Source organism: Lepisma saccharinum, chromosome 1 (assembly GCF_977018435.1).
Source record: "Lepisma saccharinum chromosome 1, izLepSacc3.1, whole genome shotgun sequence".
Taxonomy (NCBI): domain Eukaryota; kingdom Metazoa; phylum Arthropoda; class Insecta; order Zygentoma; family Lepismatidae; genus Lepisma; species Lepisma saccharinum.
In genome coordinates, this window is record NC_139229.1 from 174445911 (window position 1) to 174465496 (window position 19586).

The following is a 19586-nucleotide window of genomic DNA, read 5'->3' on the forward strand; positions in this document are numbered from 1 at the left end:
TCAGAAGATACCGCGACGTCTGGTTGGCGAAAGTAAATCGTGCCAACATTAATGAACAAAGCGAACATTACAGAGTATGCACTGAACATTTCATCTTAGGCAAGTTCATATGCCACCTTTGTCTGTGACTTTTAGTACAAATGGATCGAACAGGTGTGCTTAATCATGCTTGCAATAGTGCTTCCTTGTTTTTTTGGTAGAAAGGTGCTGATACTTTCGACAAGTTTGACGATAAAAATGATAATCTTCAAAGTTTAATTCATCTTGATAATTGTACGTTTGTACTTGGTTATGTATTATATTTCGTTCGTTAACACGAACTGTTATTAATTGTTATTCGATCCATGAGAAAAGGTGCCGTTTGTAGGCTTTGCGTACTGTCAGAAAAAAGAGCACTGCTATCAAAGTATCCCAAACCGATTGATTGGTTTGGTATATTTTACTTGGCTTTTATGCCAGTTTTGGCTAATCGTGAAGACGAGGCTGACTGATGATATGTTGAAACTGATGAAGCGAAACAAACAAACAACACCCATGTTCATGCTGGGATTCGAACCCGGGACCCCTGGCATCGTAGCGCGCTCTGTTAACCACTCTGCCACGGAGGCCGATATATCCGAAATTGTTAAAGCAAGGAGTAAAATTACTGTTTTCGAGCACCTCAACATTTTACATTACAGCGCTTCAAAAACCTTAAAAGCAAACAGACGACAATGGCGGAACCTTAGAATTTACAGTTAATATTTACTGGATGTAAATGTTTCAAGCAGAATCCTAACCAGTAATAAATACGAAAACAAATTGATTCCAGGTAGCTGGGTCAAGTAAATAAACGCACGTGAGCTACAGTTGGGCAAGGATTTAGGCCCCTTTTCATTTCGTTATTGTCCAGTTCATATGGATCTACACCACAAAACTTCGCTTTTTCTCCATGTCTTTTTCTGTCGATTGCGCAAACAGTTTGAACATATGAAAAATTACCGCTATTCCCAGATGACACGACATTGTCATTAATTTGATGCAATGTTACCGGCATTTTACACAGTACTAACAAACGTACATTTGGCGCAGGTGTAACGAACGCTACGTGGTGAGTATTTCCTTGCAGACGACAAGCAACTTCGCCGCAAACATGGCGGCGGTGCGAATCCTGATGTCACATGAAACCCACCTTGACATCGCAGAAAAAACTTTCACAGAACGTAGAGAACATGGAGACGAACAACTTTTTTCAATGGCGTTTACCTCATTTTTTGGGCATCCAGATGTCGCCTTAAAATCAAAGGGTCTCGGGTTCGATCCCCGGTGGACACTTTGCGCAGTCGTTTAGAATTTACTTTAAACTGTAGGTCCAGTTCCGATTGGCCTATCTGAGCATGAAGTGGACCTAAAAACAAATTTTAGGGTCCGTGTCCGAATCTGATCCCATTGAATAGTGGTTCGGATCCCTCTTTAAACTGTTGATCTAGTCCTGAGTAGTCTATCTGAACATAAAGTGGATTATTATTATTATTATTATTATATATATATAAAAAAAGGTAAAGTGTTCCCCTGTGCATAGCACCACGCCATGAAGGCGTATAGGGGGTGTGGGAGTAACGCCCCACACTTTCTTGATCCGGTCGTGAGTGGGGGTGATGTGATCAGCATCACCCCCCAGGTACCCAAGTTATTCGACGCTGGGTAGGTAGGCGCCGGGGCCGCTTCCACCGTTAGAAAAGTTCGCGGATTTGAACCGGCCGGGGATCGAACCCGGGACCTTGAGCATGGTAGTCAGACGCGTTACCGACTGAGCCACCGCGGCCACTATTATATATGTATATAAAAGATTTCCTTATTTCGATGATATGAATCCTCGAAAAACTGCATTTTATATCCTATATGTAAGCAACCACGTGAAAAAGATGCCACCAGGCACGTATCTAGAAATATATTTCTTGGGGGGCACCGAATGACTCAATAATAATAATAATAATAATGTTTAAATTAAAATTATGATTATATTAAATTAAAATAATGTTAATATCTAAATGAATTATTATCGTATTATTATTATTATATGAATAGGTATAAAGACTGTTTAAGAATAGATAAAACTGCACGTACGGTATTCATTATCCAGCTTACATGTAGTTAATATTGCCGAACTTTTTATAACAACAACTGCCTGCCAAGGAAAGTTATGTCAAGTAGATAGAGAATTAAATATTTAGTCAATAACAAAAAATGATATTAGATCCAGTTGACGAAAAGTAAAATTCCTGGCTAATATTTTATACATATTATTATAAGAAGTAGTATGAATAAATCTTCTTTAGTACTGTCGTTCAAAACAGTAGGATCCCAATCTACTCCTTGCCTTCCAGTACGTTCGGAGGCAATAAATAACCATCGATTATACAAAAAATGCTAAATAGGTATATTTGAATTATTAAATTCTTAGTACTTGGCAAGTCTGTCGGTAAATACGTCATTGGATGCCACCGACATGTACTGGATCTACTTCTGTTGGAAAGTGACAAAATTTGTAGTATGATACAGGTTGACTAGGCATCATGTGGAGTGAAAATATCTCTTACAATCTCATGAATTCTTTATTTTTATGCAAACCCACCAAATACAGTACAATACGCAACATATGTGATTGCGGTGATCAATGCATTATCTGAAGCAAAAGAATAAGATCAGTGACTTCAACCTTGACAGAACCTTTGCTAGTATGCAGTAGCATGGCCAAGGGGGCAGTGGCGCAGGAACGGGGGGGGGGGGGGTACAGGGGTACATTGTACCCCCTCGAATTTTTGAAGGGGGGTACTGTACCCCCTAAATCCGAAAATCCCGTTGTACCCCCTGTACCCCCCTTAGATAATTTGACAGACGCAAGGAGCTACTGTTAAAGGAACATATTTTCAATTCGCTCAATAAAAAAGGTTTAGGTATATCTTTTATAACTTACAATCATTATCTAATTTATCTTACTTAGCTACCACAGAAATTCAAACCATTGTAAACTTATTCTACTGCATTGTGCTTTGCTACTATGTAGTTAGCTCATTGATCTGTGTTCTTGGAAACCTCTTTAAGGAGATGAAAGTTGTGTACAATTTCTGTGAAACGATGGAATCAGATAAAGTTTACTCTCAGAAAATCACGCTCCAGATGAATGCTCCTTTGCGTAAGAGGTGTACACATTTCTAAAGTCGCGTCTATTCAAAGATAATGTATAAATTTTCATCAGAAGAGTGTATGGACTGACCTTTTCTTTTAAATTTTTCAAATGGAATTTTCCGAAACGAAATACTTACACTAATGAGACGAGACATTGGGGGGTACAATGTTCTCCTGTACTTCATAACTTTGTACGAGGGAAAACTATACTGAAACCTATATATTAAGAGATTTTTGAACATAGAGATGATACGGAGACAAGAAAAGTCTGTTTTTTCCTCTCAAATTTCGAAACGAGACAAATAAATCTCTGCAAAATCAAAGCGAGGCGATACATGATGTCCGAGATGATCTCGTTCAAAGCTCGGGTATCATATTTGAAGAAATTGGTAAAAATAAATTTAAATTACTGTGTGTCTTATTAGACATACCAAGCGTTTAAATTTATTGACATCTTTTTTTCAAAATGTCGTGTATTTTGTATACTGTAATTGCAAAGTTAATGAATTAGTAATAATTGCGAGCCTGTGCTGCCCAGTTTAATCTATTTATAATATAATTCCGTATTTCGACGGTTCACAGCATCGAAAAAGATATAAAGCAGAAAAACGTTATTATAAAATGTTTTCCTTTAATGACATATACGTTGTGAATCTTTGAGTGGTGACACAATGTACGTGTTGCTTATACTAAACATTTCGTGGGTCAGGACGAGATATATCGATAATATGCACTGAGCTTTGGATCCCACTTTAAACTTCAGATTCAGTCCCGATTAGGCCATGAAGTGGATATAAAGTACATAGAATAAGTTTTATCAACTTCCGAGTGGACACCGAAACAAGAGAAAAGCACAAACAAGAACGAGAAGGACTTCAGCACACCGGAGGGCCTCCCCGATGGCGCAGTGGTAGCGTCGTCGCCTTGTAATCAAGGCGTTCAATAGCTCGGTGGAGGCACGTGGCACAGTGGTTCGGATACCGATTAGCCTAACTGTGCATAAAGTGGACTTAACCAACTGAAACAAACTCAAACTCACCACACAGGAGACGAGATGAGGCTGTGACAATTCCAGACTCGTCTCATCTCGATGTCATTCCTAGGTCAAATGAAAGGTTCCCCTTTCCTAGACATTAGAACAGGGTGCAATTTGTGATTTTATCAGAGGACGATAACTTAGTTTTACCTAAGTATTAGATATAGTACTTAGAATTGGACATTAATCGCTTAAAATCTAATTTTGATATCGAATGCAACACAAACACAACGCCATTTGAAGTTAAACCCTAAAGTCAAACTGGAAGAAAATTACATTAGTCAAATGAATGCACGGGATAAATGAGACTCACTGCAGGTCCTATGGTTCGCCAGTTGGCTTGTCAAGGCCACTGTGTTATCTAAACTAGACTTCATTCAATTTCTTGCATTTTTTTCTACATGAAAGCAATGCACTGGGGGTATAAGGAAAGTAAAAGTATGTTTAAAACTTCTAAATTATTTTTCTAATCAGTTAAGGTTAGGTTTATGAGATTTCACATTCGGCTGATAGATATTGGTAGATTTTGGATTGAATTCACAAGGTCTTTGAGCAAGATGGGAATGTTTGATTGAGTGATTTGGTTTATTTTACTTCAAATTTCAGCCACTTCTGAATCGCGAAGATGAGGATGAGTGATGGTATGATGAAATTGAAGAAGGGACACTCACAAATAACACCCATGCCCAGGCCGGGTTTCGAACCGGGAACCTCTGGCGTCGTAGAACGCCATGGAGGCCGGCGAGGTGGGAATGTGTTTTGGATTTTCTTTGTACAACCTTAGTGACAATGAAGTTCGACCAGTCACAAATATAGGAGTGCGTTGTGAAAGAAGGAGAACACATGCATATGCTGAACATATTTTATTCAGCAGGCTACATGGAACAAAGGAAAACATAAATTTCCGCTGCAACGCAGCAATGTATGGTGTCCACACAAAATAAAACATTTTCGTCCATCTACACGTGACATTGAAGTTCGACCACTGTTAGAGGGGATCCTGTTTACCATGGTGTGACGCCGCCCCGTCGGCGAATAACTGTGGCAATGCGTCGGGGCATGCTGCGGACGAGTCGTTCAAGGTATTCCACATCGATGCGGTGCCATTCCTCCTGCAGGCAGGCGATAAGAGCAGCCACTGTCGTGGGTCCCCTCTGTTGCACACGTCGCTTAAGAACACGCCACACATTCTCAATGGGCGAGAGGTCGGGACTCGATGGTGGCCATGGCAGAGTTCGCACGTGATGGCGAGTCAACCATTCTCTTGTCAGCCGCGCTGTATGAGGCCTGGCATTGTTGTGTTGAAAGATGAGATGCCGCCTGTGGAACAGGTGCCTTCGCACTGTGGGAAGATGCCGCTCCAGTATGCGTGTATAGGCGTGTGCATTCACAATGCCCTCACAGACGTGTAGTGGGCCAACCCCAGATGCCGTCATGCATCCCCATACCATCACTGACGCAGATTTCTGTACCCGACGTGAATAACATTTTGCTTCATTCTGTTCCTCCTTCCGACAAATTACTGTTTTCCGTATTTTCCCGTACACAACATTGAAAATGGATTCGTCTGTCCACAAAACCCTGTTCCACTGCCGAAATGTCCATCCCCGGTACATTCGTGCCCACCGTAGTCGATTGCCTTTGTTCAACATGGAAAGGAAGGGTTTACGTTTCGCCTTGTACACTCGGTAACCGCATCGCTGTAGGTAACGGCGAATGGTTCTGGTTGACACTTCAATGTGAAAGCGTTCTCGAGTCCACAGTCGTAATTCGGCCACAGAAACATGATTGTTGGTCTGGATATAGTGCCTAAATATCCGTAGGTCACGCACGCTCAGCAGGCGTTTTCGACCGGGGGCCTTACCTGGCTCTGTAGTACCCGTATTTTGGTGGTGTTTGATGATGCAGTGGACGGTTGACTTGGGTAAGTTCAGTTGGCGCCCTATTTCCCGTTCACCGAGTCCATCCCGTTGCAACTCCACCACTCTTCTCCTCACGGTGTTGTCAATAGGTTTGCCCCTGGCCATGGTGATGATGCACTGCGGTTCCTCGGTGCACAGCACGCGCTTATATACGGCGGACTCCCTTATCGTGTCCGTGACGTCATGCTTCCGTCGAATGCGCCACTATCTGGAATTTGCCGTATGGGTCTGGTGCCTGGTCGAAGTTCAATGTCACACGTATAGTTCCCCGTTTTCGTTCTTTACGTGACCTTGGGTGCAACATGCTGGGATCACGATTCTTGCCTGCTCACACGCCTCCTCTTACACACATGCGTCACTTCTGCGAGTCACCCATTTCACCGCCTATGCCTCTGTGCATTTAATCACGTATTCCTTTCTGGTCGAACTTCATTGTCACCAAAGTTGTAGATGCAAAAATCTTTAACTGTGACGCGCACATGCTTTTGCTTACATTAAAGTTCACCTTTTCACGTAAACGAGGAATTGACAAGTCACCTTAAAACATGCATATATATGCATGTAATACTACTAAATACGAAAATAAACCTTGGTCGGCTCTTTATATTATCCACCGAAGATTGAAAAGAGAAATAAAACAACTTTCGAGCGTTTGGCTTTCCTTGCTTGCTCTAAGATCTGAAGGATTTCGGTTTTGTATATATAATGATAGTATGTTCAGTGCTTGAAGAACGTCGTTAGGTACAAATAATTATGTTACAAATAACATTGCTTTGTCAAATGTTTTACAAACATTCCAAACTTAGACCTCTTACGAGTTGATCGGGAACCATCTCAACTCAATATTTTTTTTAAAAAATACAATACCCTAAAGATGTCTGAGGAAATACCGAATACATGGCTTCTAAAAGGCATTGGATGTGGTACAAATCTGCCATAAATTGTTTAAAGATATCTTTATGCTTAGCTATAGGACTTTAAAATTAAAATGAACTGAACTGATGTGGACTCTATAAGTAATATTAAATAATATGGTTTCTATATCCAGTTCGAGAGAGACGATTATTCCTGGTTCGGATAGCTGAAGATAGAGGAGAAGGGGTACTCTTCCTCACCCCCATTTAATCTCACCCTGCATTAACAATCAATAGCTGTATCTTTGTTCACAATTTTCACATTTCGAACTCCTGATATTCCTTTTCGTTAAATTCAAAATGAGCCCATGAACAAGGTCCAGAGATATATATTTTTCGGAATTGTTAATGGAGTATTTCCGGTGCCACCTATAGGTACTATCTTTGAAGTAGTATATGCGTGGTATATATTTATGTGTGTGTATGTGTGTGTGTGTGTGTGTATGTGTGTGTGTGTGTGTATATATATGTATATATATATATATGGGAGGCTGAATTTTGTACCCCCCCCAAATGAAAAACGTTCCTGCGCCACTGCAAGGGCGGGGGGTTGGTGTGGGTCATAACCCCCTTTGGCCCAGTATTCCTAAAAAAAACCCGTCAAAGGCAGGCACTACTACGATGGAAGTATACGTATCCCAATTCCCTTTCGAAAATCCTGGGCACGCCACTGCTAGCATGATATTGTTTCAATCGCATTCTATCGCTTTCAGAATTTAAAAATAAATGTCAGCGGCAACCGCAAAGCTATCCATGGGATTTCATTCAAGATAGAAAATGTCATTTTCCCATGGCTTTGTAGCATCGAAACGAGTTCTCAATTAGCAAACTGTTATTAAGGAAAGTTGTTCGCCTTATTGATTGATTGATCGATTTAGTTTATTTTACTTTGCTTTTCTACCACTTTTGGCTAATAGCGAAGGTGAGGATGAATGGTGATACAATGAGATGGATAAAATGACAATCATAAACATACGTATATGGACAACACAACACGCGCCCCACAGAGGATTATACTGGCGATGAGTTCAGACGAACTCCGCCATAGCCGGTCCTAAGTCCGGTTCGAAAGGAGGAAGGTTGGTGTGGAAGGCCTAGAAAGATCAATAAACCACACCATAAAACATACTAACATGAAGGCCAGCAGGTGCCCAGGCTTAGATGGCAGCCCCATCAGGGTACTAGGGAGCTGAGGGCTGGTAACCCACACTCACCGGAATTTAAATTATTAGAGAAACATAGTGAAGCATAGCCGGATTGATCGATCGTTGACGACTTTTGGCGTGAAGAGGAAAACGAGAATAGCTACATGAATGGGCGTATATATAGTTCACGTAAGGGAGGGGTTCAACTTATGGTATGATTAGGGTTGCTATATTTCATGAGTAAAAATCCGGGAAGTTTGTTAGGGAGCAGGGGGGTCCTGCTGAACGAAAAAGTTGTGTGTATGTACACTTCGCAACATCTTATTTGACCGCCCCGAAAGAATTCTAAGTCCCGAAATCGTAAACTTAGCAACATTGCACTTCAGCTCCAGGTGAGAGTAGCCAACTTTGAGTAGGTCCTTCCACTAGACGAAAAACGCTGCGGTGATAGGTTTTCAATTTCACACTTTCCATGAACTTAGAAACTATAAACCGCTATTATAATACACAATCAAACAGATATAATAAATTGGAAAAAGAACCTTGAAGGATATTACGATTCTGCTTGCTCGACTTGAAATTTGAGGGGTTTGCAACACTGAATAGAGTTTTTCTCCACCTGGAGGAAATTTCCATCAAGTTTGTGCAGAAAAAAGCAAATTTGTGAGGAGTTTATGCGACATTTTATTTACAATACCTTGCATAATATCGAACAGTTCTCAAAAACATATATTTTACACGACTTGTCGAGAAAATGTGCTTGAAACACAGGAAGGTGGGAGTCTTCATAAACGTCAACATGTTTTTAAGGGTATTACGTCATTAAGTTAACGTAGACCAGTTGATTAGGCGCTGCTATCCTTATTTTTCATCAAGCGTGGAAGGTCGCGGGTTCATATCCCACCCTCTCCACTCTTTTTTTCTTTTTTTGTTTGCTGAACAGATACCGTTGATATTAGAATATTTAGAAAATGAATCCGATGCACACTTGAGGGACGTCCCTTCTGCGCATATTTCCCCTTAGAAGTTGGAGATTTCCAGGATTTAAAGTTAAAACTTTTCTTTTTAGTTATTGTTCATATGTTGTGTTAACACACACATCATGATTAATTCACAAATCACATATATGTATTCAGGATGCAAAATGTAATGTTATTTAAGTTATGTATTGTTTGTTCTTCACTGACACCTAAAATATTGATTATTTGATTTCGATATACTAAAAAACATAAGATATACAGTTATGTTAAGTAGTGATGTAGTGCAGTACTGTGACGAAGGGGAGCGTTTAATGAGTTCAAATTGCTAAGATTGGTAATTTTATGTCCGTTCCTTCGTAATGACTGTTGTCAATCCTCTGACCACCATCTTACCATGCGTCTAAAACTAATAGTAAATCGCTAATTAACATAAATAAATTGTTATTCCGACGAAGGCCGATTCGATAAGAAACTACTAATAAGTATTTATATAGTGGGTGACAAACAAAAAAATCAAAACCTCATAATGATCGTTAATTCCTCACTGCTTTGTATCTAAAATGTTTGTCTTCTTCCAATAGAAAGTACGAGTGTCAGATATAACAAACTTTCCGCACTAACTTTGCAATATTCGAAACCACCATTACAGACTTAGCTCTGTAACTTGATTCTGTGCATTGCACGTGACATATGACATTCTCCTATCATCCACTTACTATTTCCTTTCACCTCGTGAAATACAGAGACCAATGTTCTTAGCACAGTGGATAAACTTTAGACCCAACGATATACTCCTGAAAAAAATCTTGCCTAGGTGGAGAATCGAACCTACGATCTCCCTCGTAAGAATCAAGCACGCTACCTCTTCTCCAGGTAGCTCACGTTAAAGTTTGCTACCAGTTTGAAGAAACCAATTCACACATAATGTCATATCTATAATTTCCTCATGGCAATTTTCATGAGGAAACGAATTCAGATAAAATCGAGAAACGCTGAAAAGGAAAAATGATAAACATGTCTATTGGCGTTTTGTCATATTTTGTAACTTGTGTAAAAATTCCGTGTTTTGAACAAGCAATCGTTTAGTTACGAAGTATTTTGTTGTTTGTTTAAAGTAGGAACAGGAGAGCGAAAAGGAGTCATTTGAACCAGACCCCGTTTGACAAGAAACTTCAGCTTTTTTCCAAAGACTGTATGAAAAGAGAGAGGAACGTATGAAATATAAAATATGTGTGAAATTAAAACAATGGAAACTTTGAAAGATAATACTAACGAACTTCAAACTATGAAAAACATATTCTCGTGGTGGAAAACTCCAAGTCATTTTCGAAATATGAACTTGATGTTTTTCTTTATTATGAAGTGGAGATATGGGACGATACGATCCCTCAGCAAGAAAAATTTAAGTAAGCTACCTCCAACTTTTTCAATGGTCATAATTACTAATTAGGGTCCGGAAGTTGATGAAAAATCAATGTTTTTTCTGACCCTTAAAAACAATGCTAAACCTGATATCATGTCCGTTTCCCTTCAGTTAGAGCCGGAAAACACTTTCTATTTTACATTTTTTTTTTTTTCATTTTGCAGCCTTTTTTGGCTTTTAGTTTAATGTCAGTATTTTTAACAGTTTTTGTTGCATTTTTACTTATATTTGAGGTTTATTTTTCTCCTCCCCTGTTGTTTCGTGCATTTTAAATGCATTTACTAGTAAAACTTACATATTAAAATTTCTTGACATGGTCCTTTTAGCAAATTCACCATGAATCGAAAATACGGTCAATGGAAAAGCATAATATTATTCTTAACTGAAATGTTTGGCAATGGATTAAAATACTTTGTGTGAAGATCTACTTTGAGGTTCTTTTCCTGGACACTATTATCGCTTTAATCTCTAGTTTTAAAGTAAAATTAGTCACAATATTAAATGCAATTACACTCTGGTATACGTGAAGCAGAACTGTATTTTCGGATGCTGGCCGTCTACAGTATCATAGAAGGTCCACTCTGAAAGGAGATGAATTGGTTGATTTGTTGTTTTAAGTCAACTTTATGCATAGTAAGGCTAATCGGGACTGGACTTACAGTTTAAAGTGGGATCCGAACCGAGTGCATAAAATAACGTGAACCGTGTGGTGTAGGGGTGTCGTTTGCTTATGGAATGGAAGGTCATGGGTTCAAACCTACTTCTTTGCAAAATCTTTTTTCGGGAAGTAAACGGCTTTGGACGAGAATGCTTATCTACGTTTCTTGGATATTTCCGTTGATATTTATGCGATTTATGTCCAGCATTTCCGGATGCAGAAAGTTGACATGTAAGTTCTTAATATGTGTTAACTTATAACAGCTGAATGAAAGGAAAAGTATTTCCTAAAATCCTGCCAATCACTGAAATATTAAAAACATTAGTAGAAGCATTACTTGAGGCATGCACGGTGGTGACGATTATGGAGTGTGGAGGGGCAGATGACCCCGCACTATGCTAAACCTTATCTACCAAGGGAAAGAAACTGTCCTTGCCCTCCCTCCACCTTGCCCCACCAGTTTTGAAACCCAATCGCCGCCACTGAGCATGCATCGCATAAATATTTACAGTAATATCATATAATATTATATTACGTTATTAGAACACTTCGTACTCGGCAAATAAAAAGGAAAAAATAATAAGGAAAGGGTGGGATTTGAACCTACGATGTTTCCATCTTGACGAAAACAGTAAAAAAACGAAAATGCTGTCATCTAACCAACTACTCCAGGAGATTGCTAACATAAAGCTCAGTAAAACACGTTAATCTCAGTTGAAGCAACATTGTGCCGGAGTTTCGCACCATTTTTCGCCAAGAACCAAGGAAAAGACACACTTTGCAGAATCGTTTGGTGTTGTGCAAGGTATCTTTACTAAACATTTCGCATAAAATCATCATAAATTTGCCTTCTTGCATTCAAATGTGACCGCAATTCTTTCCAGGTGGATGAAAACCTGTTCAGTGTTTCACAATGCACATACATTTTCCTATTTTCAAATTCAGAACGAAGAATCGTGAAATATTTTCAACATTCGTATTTCTGCTTAACATTTTTTTGTCTACTCATATAATTTATTACTGCTTTAGGGTATCTTTACTTTATGGAATGTGAAAGAATGAAAAAAAAAATCACGAGCGTTTTCATTCAGGAAGAAGAAATGTTGCAAAGTTGGCTACTCTTAGCTGGCTCTGAAGCGCTATGCTGCCAAATTTACGAATTCCGGACTTGAAATTTTTCAGGGCGGTCAAATAAGATGTTGCGAAGTGTACATATCCATTATCATATTCTTTACACTTCTTAAAAAGAAACAGAAATCTATTTCGAAGTACGAGCATCCTCCCTTATAGCAAATCGACAGCAAAATTGGCAAAAATTGTCTCTGAAATGTGTGCGAACCTTTACCTTCGAACCATTGATTTGTTTTATTTTACTTCGCTTTTTGTGCCACTTTTGGCTAATTTGCGAAGATGGGAATGAGTGATGATATGATGAAATTGATGAATGGACACTGACAAACATCCATGCCCAGGCTAGGATTCGAACCCAGGACCCCTGGCGTCGTAGTGTGATGTGCTAACCACTCCACCACGGGGGGGGGGGGGGGGGCGGCCTCCAAACGATTGTTCCTGCATTGAAGACAAAACTGTTTACAGCAACAGTCTGAACTTCTTATTGTTATTATTTCTCTCTCTCTTTCTAGTAATTTACAATGCACTACAGAAAAGAAGTAAAATGCGAACGAAGCGAGCAAGAAAAATTTGTGATCCAAATTATTGCAAACTGAAAAAAATATGATTTAATAGGGCACAAAACAAATCATGGGGCCATGAATGCCATGGCATTCTCTTTACTTTTTTTTTTCGTTTAGATTGTTTGGCGCCGAGGGCAAACTCTCGATAAAATTTTAAATTGAGTGGCAATTACCCCTCTGTGCCCCACTGCGGGTTCTCTTGGCCGTCTGGAAGAAATAATGCAAGAAAGACGTAAAAACTAATATCATGTTGAGTGTCCTTTTGTCCTGCTACTCTTAGATTCGGCTAGCCTTGCTTCCTTTTACTTAAATGTGTGCTCTCTCCCCCAGAATTGTTTTCCGTCTACTGCACCCCCTTTCCCGGTAGTTGTTTTGAACTTTCATCAGCTTGAAAATATAATATCGTTTAATAACGGCAATAAGATTCCTCTTCACTAAATTTCTAGGTGACAATATAATACAGGGGAAGGGGGACAAGGATGGCTACACTTCTCCCTTAGAAAACGAATGCCAATTTAAAAGTCTATATTTCACACGTATAGTTTGATTTCAGTTACAGTAATTTACATTAATTATTATAATGTGGATGCGGGAATGCGATAATTTCAAATTCAAGTGGTGTTTTTTGAGGGAGCAACATTATTATCGGGGTAATATGCCCCATGGAAAAATACCTTGCTAGTCCCTCCGTGCAAAAAAATCTACGGACATCCATGATTAGGGTGGACGGCAATTTTTTTTTAATATCTCGTTTAGAATACTGACATGTTCACAGTACCCCTCTTGAGGTGCCCAACATAATCTTGCACTGCATGAAAATAAATTGGTTTGAAGATGTTTCAAACTCGCCACAGGTTACACAGTGAATAAACGGAAGAGTTTGCTGAGATATTTATCTTTTACTAGTAAAAATTGTAAGTAAATTGTACGTATATGTGAATACAATTCCACAAGCCACGCTACATAGTATTGATGCTTTTCTGTTCATCTTGTGTCAAACAACTTGAGAATGTTACGGTGTTTGCCTGGTTTTCTTGCACTGCATCTTTAAAAACCAAATTCCTTTAACAAAACTTGAAGGAAAAATAATATAACTGATTTGACGATCCAAATGCAGTTTCTTATCGCAGAAATTCCGAAATTATCAGCAAATTGCAGACATTTGGTCTATAGTCCCATCTAGTGTGTGAAATTACGTAATTTTCTTCCCATCCGTATGCCGTTCTATATGTCTCGAATTGAGGAGAATATAATAAGTCTGAAGAAATTTTAATGAACAAGCGGATAAAACAGGTAACTTGGTAATTTTATGGAACCATAAGGGGGTGTTGGACCAGTTGAACCCCCCCCCTTAAATACGCCCATGGCTACATGATATGTTCGTACACTGAGGGAAGCAGGTAAATTCGCACAGCTGATCCAAGAAGCTAAACGACTAAACATAGAAATCATGGGAGTAAGTGAAACCAGATGGAAAGAATTTGGGGAGGTAACCAATGATAAAATGACATTTCTCTACTCAGGTAAAGAAAACATGAGGAAGAACATACAAATGGAGTTGGATTCTTATTGTCGGCTTTAGCCAAGACATCATTACTGAGTTGGGCACCAATATCAGATAGAATCATCATGGCTCGATTAGATTCTAAAATAAGACCCATATCTGTTATTCAATGCTATGCTCCCACAGAAGAAGCAAATGAAGCAGATAAAGAAAACATTCATACAGCAATGAAGGACACCCTTAGCAAAGTACATAAAAAAGACATACAAATAATAATGGAGATCTCAATGCTAAGGTAGGCGACGATAATTCAGGATTGGAAAATGTAATGGGAAGACATGGATTACGAAAAATGAATGAAAACTGGAAATTACTAGCAGAATTTTGTGAAAGCCACGACTTAATAATTGGTGGAACAATCTTCCCACATAAGAATTGTCATAAGATTATGTGGGTTTCTCCAGATTCAAAACAGAAAATCAAATAGATCATATCATAATAAGTAGAAGATGGCAAGAAAGTCTAAAAGATGTAAGAAATAAGCAGAGTGCTGATATTTACAGTGACCATCACATGCTAATAGGACAAATAAAACTCAAAATAAAAGCAGCATGTAATAAAATTCAGCAAAAAACATGGAAATATGATATAGATAAACTTGAAATACTACAAATAAAACAACAGTTTACAATAGAACTCGGAAACCTATATGAATTACTACAAACAGATCAAATTCAAGACCCACCGTTCTATTAGAATTATTTTTTAGCCTACATGGCACTTTTAACTTCATGTAATTTTAAATTCCATATCCCAATACCCTTTTGTACCTAATCCTGGATTTATTTTTACATATATGATGGAAGTATTTTATATACTGAAAAGAAATACCTGAAGAAGCGAAGCGTAGCTTCGCGAAACATCATCTTCTAGGAGTTTTACGACTATTATACTCACTCACATAAGTTTTTTATACTTTTTATACTGTGAACATGGAAGAAAATAGAAGAAAGAAGAGGATTGAAACAAAGACTTAACAATGCCAGGACAAGACAACAAAAACAAGAAATAGCAAACTTATACAAATAAAGATCAAGATATTAAAAGAAGTGTTCGACCGAATAAAAGGAAATGGGTACATGAACTAGCAGATCAAGCAGAAGAGGCTGCAAACAGAAATACCATAACTTTAAAGAACTATATGAAATAACAAAACAATTAGCAAGGAAGAAAATTCAGCAGAACAAACCAATTAAAGATTTATGGGAAGTTACTTACATCACAAAGAGCAAATGGAAAGATGGAAACATTATTTCCAAGAATTATTAAACAGAGAACATCAAGAAGGAAATCAAAATCTAGAAGCATTTCATACTGGTGAGAATTATGAGCTTGAAGGATTGAAGAAAGTAAACATAAATACTCCTAACTTAGATGAGATTAAACTAGCAATTAAACCATTAAAGAACGGTAGAGCTGCAGGCAAAGATGGAATACCACCGGATATTTTGTTGGCAGATATAGAAACTTCAGCAGCACTTTTATATCCCTTAATATTCCAAATTTGGACAACAGAGAGGTATCCAGAAGAATGGAAAACTGGATTGATTATTAAATTGGAAAAGAAAGGAGATCTTACAAAATACAATAACTGGAGAGGAATAACGTTGTTACCCAAGTAACCACCACCATTGGGCCAACATCAGTTTTTTTGCGTGGGAAAGGTTGGCTTTACGTTGGTTGGTAAATTGACAGTCTTACGTTGGGACAATGGTGGTTGCCAACGTTTGCCCAACCATGGAAACGTGAGTCAAAATCAGATTGATAAACAACTTTCTAATGCTAAGACAACTTTAAGGCTGAAAATTCTAGAGTGTAAAGTAAGTGACATGTAACATGTTTCTTTTCGAATATTTCAGTCACAGCACATACTGGAAATATAATATATTTCTAATGAAAGTAGAAGCTATTTTTAACTTGCAGTCACTCACCAGTCCTTTGTCAGCGACCATGGATGAAAGATGTGTTGGGAATTGCTTATTATTTGTCTCTTTTGCTGTAGTAGAACAAGAACATTCTTACAGGTATTATTGTGAAGGTGGTTAAGCAATGTTATGAGCAGACTAAATTCCATGAAAGATGGAAAATTAAGTAAACTCTAGAAGGTTATTGTGCTACCACTTGAGGGTATGGTGCCTTGAAAACAATGATACCATGTGACTGAGAAAGTGTTGTGTATTTTTTTCATTTTCATAAATAACTTGAACTATTGTTTACATTTGGCCTCAATAAATTATGTGTATATCAGAAAACAAACCTATCCATTCTTTAGTTTTCAGTACGTTGTGCCAACGTAAAACCATACATTGGGCCAACGTAGTAAAACCATACGTTGGCCCAACGTAAAAACCACACATTGATCTAACGTTGGAACCATGCCCAAATTACCATTGGCCAATGGTATGTTTTTGCGTTGGGCCAACCGTTAGCCAACCATTTTCATTACGGTTGGCCCAACCACTTTTGGTTACTAGGGTATCAATACCAAGTAAAGTACTTGCAAAGAAGGTATAAGGAAGGAAGAGGCAGGATTTCGATCCAATAAATCATATGTGGATCATATAAATACTCTCCGAATTACATTAGAACAGTCTGCAGAATGGAGAACAACACTATATACAGTCTTCATCGACTATGAAAAAGCTTTTGATTCACTAAATAGGAGCAAAATGTGGAAGATTCTTCACGAAACAGGTATGTCTAGTAAAATACTAAATCTGATAAGAAACATGTATGAAGGAAGCAAGTGTCAAGTTATACACAACAACCAGCTATTGGAACCAGCAACAAATAAAACTGGAGTAAGACAAGGATGTGTGTTAGCACCAACTTTGTTCCTATTAGTGATGGACTATGTAATAATGGAGAGCTTTGGACAAAAAGAGAAGAGGAATACAATGGAAAATGACGGATAGACTTGAGGACCTCGAATTTGCCAATGATGTTTGCCTCCTTTCGCTGTCCTTCAAGGATATGGAAAACAAATTCAAAGACATTGAGACTGAATCAAAAGTAGTCGGATTAAAAATAAATGGGGAAAAACAAAAGAAATGAGAACAAATTCTACAAAAAAGCAGAAATTGGAAATAGGTAACACAATTGTCGAAGAAGTGGAAAAATTTCAATATCTTGGAGCAATAATAACCAAAAATGGAGGAGCAGATGATGATGTCAAAATGGAATAAGCAAAGCCAATATAGCTTTCATTCAACTGTATGCAATATGGAAAAGTGAACAAATTGGATTAAGAACAAAGCTCAGGTTATTTCAAATGAATGTTAAGTCAGTTTTACTATATGGCTGTGAAACTTGGAAGCAAACAAATAAAATAGGACACCAACTACAAACATTTGTGAATAGGTGCTTAAGGAGGATCATGAATATCAAGTGGCCTGATACAATTACAAATGAGAAACTCTGGGATATCACAAATCAGAAACCAATCATACAAGAAATAAAGAAGAGGAAATGGCAATGGATCGGGCACACCCTGAGAAAACTGGATGGCTCAATAGAAAAGGATGCTTTGGATTGGAACTCCCAGGGAGCACGGAAGGAGAGGATGCCCCAGATGTACATGGAGGAGGACAATCGAGCAGGAGCTGCTGCAACAAGAGAAGATGTGGTTGGAGGTCAAGAGTTTGGCGAAGAATCGGACAAGATGGAAATGCTTCCCGGAGGCCCTATGCTCCACTAGGTGCTATAGGAAATCAATCAAGAGTCTAGACGCCAGAGTCTCGTCAGTCTGCAAACTGCAGTCTAGGCTGTACCACCTGGGAGAGAGATTGACATTTTGGTCACCTCTTACACCCTTGTTCATCTTATTGTCCTCTACACAGTGAAAGTTATGTTCAAGAAAATTACAAGTAACAAAAAGTTGCAGTAAAATGAATTCTGATAGAATCCCTACATAATGTTCTACTTATTTTCTTATGATCATATTACACTGTGTATTTTTAAAGAAGAAAAGACATTGTCTGTTAAGAATATTCTACTTTCCAGGAGTTTGTGGAGCAATGCCATGCATAACGGCATTTTGATTTGATTTTTATTTAGCGTCACTTTTCTGGCACTTTTCACTAATCGCGACGATGAAGATGAATGATATAATGCAATTGATGAAGGGACTCTCACAAAAAACACCCATGCATGCCCAGTCAGGGATTCGAAGCCGGGACCCCTGCATCATAGTGTGCTATGATACACTCAGTCACAGAGGTGCGCGCATAATGATAAAGAAAGGGAGAAAGTGAGTGGCGCAAAGGGATTGTTTTCATTCTCTTGCTCCACATACTCCTGGAACAGAGTACACTTCAGGCACAATCTAAATTTTTGACAAAACAAAATGTTGCAACTCTCCTGTTGGCGGATTATCCTATTTATATTCATAAATCCCAACCCATTTTTGTGACTAGCACAATTTTACACCAGTTATAGAGAAAAACCTACTGTTTGGGAAAGAAGGTGAGGTTTTGTATGCTTTTGCTCAGAGGCCATGATAAGAGCCCAGCTGTGCGGAGATGGAGGGTGGAGTTCAACAGATTCATAACACAATCCTTAGGAACGTGTGTGTCATGATGTAAAGAGCATACAAAATTCCCTGTGTAAAACTTAATCAAGGTGTTTGTTAGTAGAGTATGAAATGTTTTTCACCAATAAAATAATAAAACAATTTTAATAATGCACCCAATATTTTGCAAAATGGTCAACGCAAACAGTACAATGTCTATAGTGGTGCAAGAGCCTCTCTTTGTAACAAATGTGTTCCAAGGTAGACTCCAAGAACAAAGGTTTATTGAAGTTCGAATAATTCCTAACTCACGCAGGTAAAACATAACCATATTGTTATCATCTTAATTATTCGACTTTTCTTGCATATCAATGGTGTTCAATTCTTGTTAGTTTTTTTTTTGTGTGTAAACAAAAGTGATGAACCTCGATTTATACACGAATCCTTCCAGGCATGTAGCCAGGGGGAGGGCCCAGGGGACTTCAGGCTCCCTCCCCCTGAAATACTGCAAATGGTTTGTTCGAAATAGTGTGTAGTGGTAATTAATTTTACTTCCTTAGCAGGATTAAACA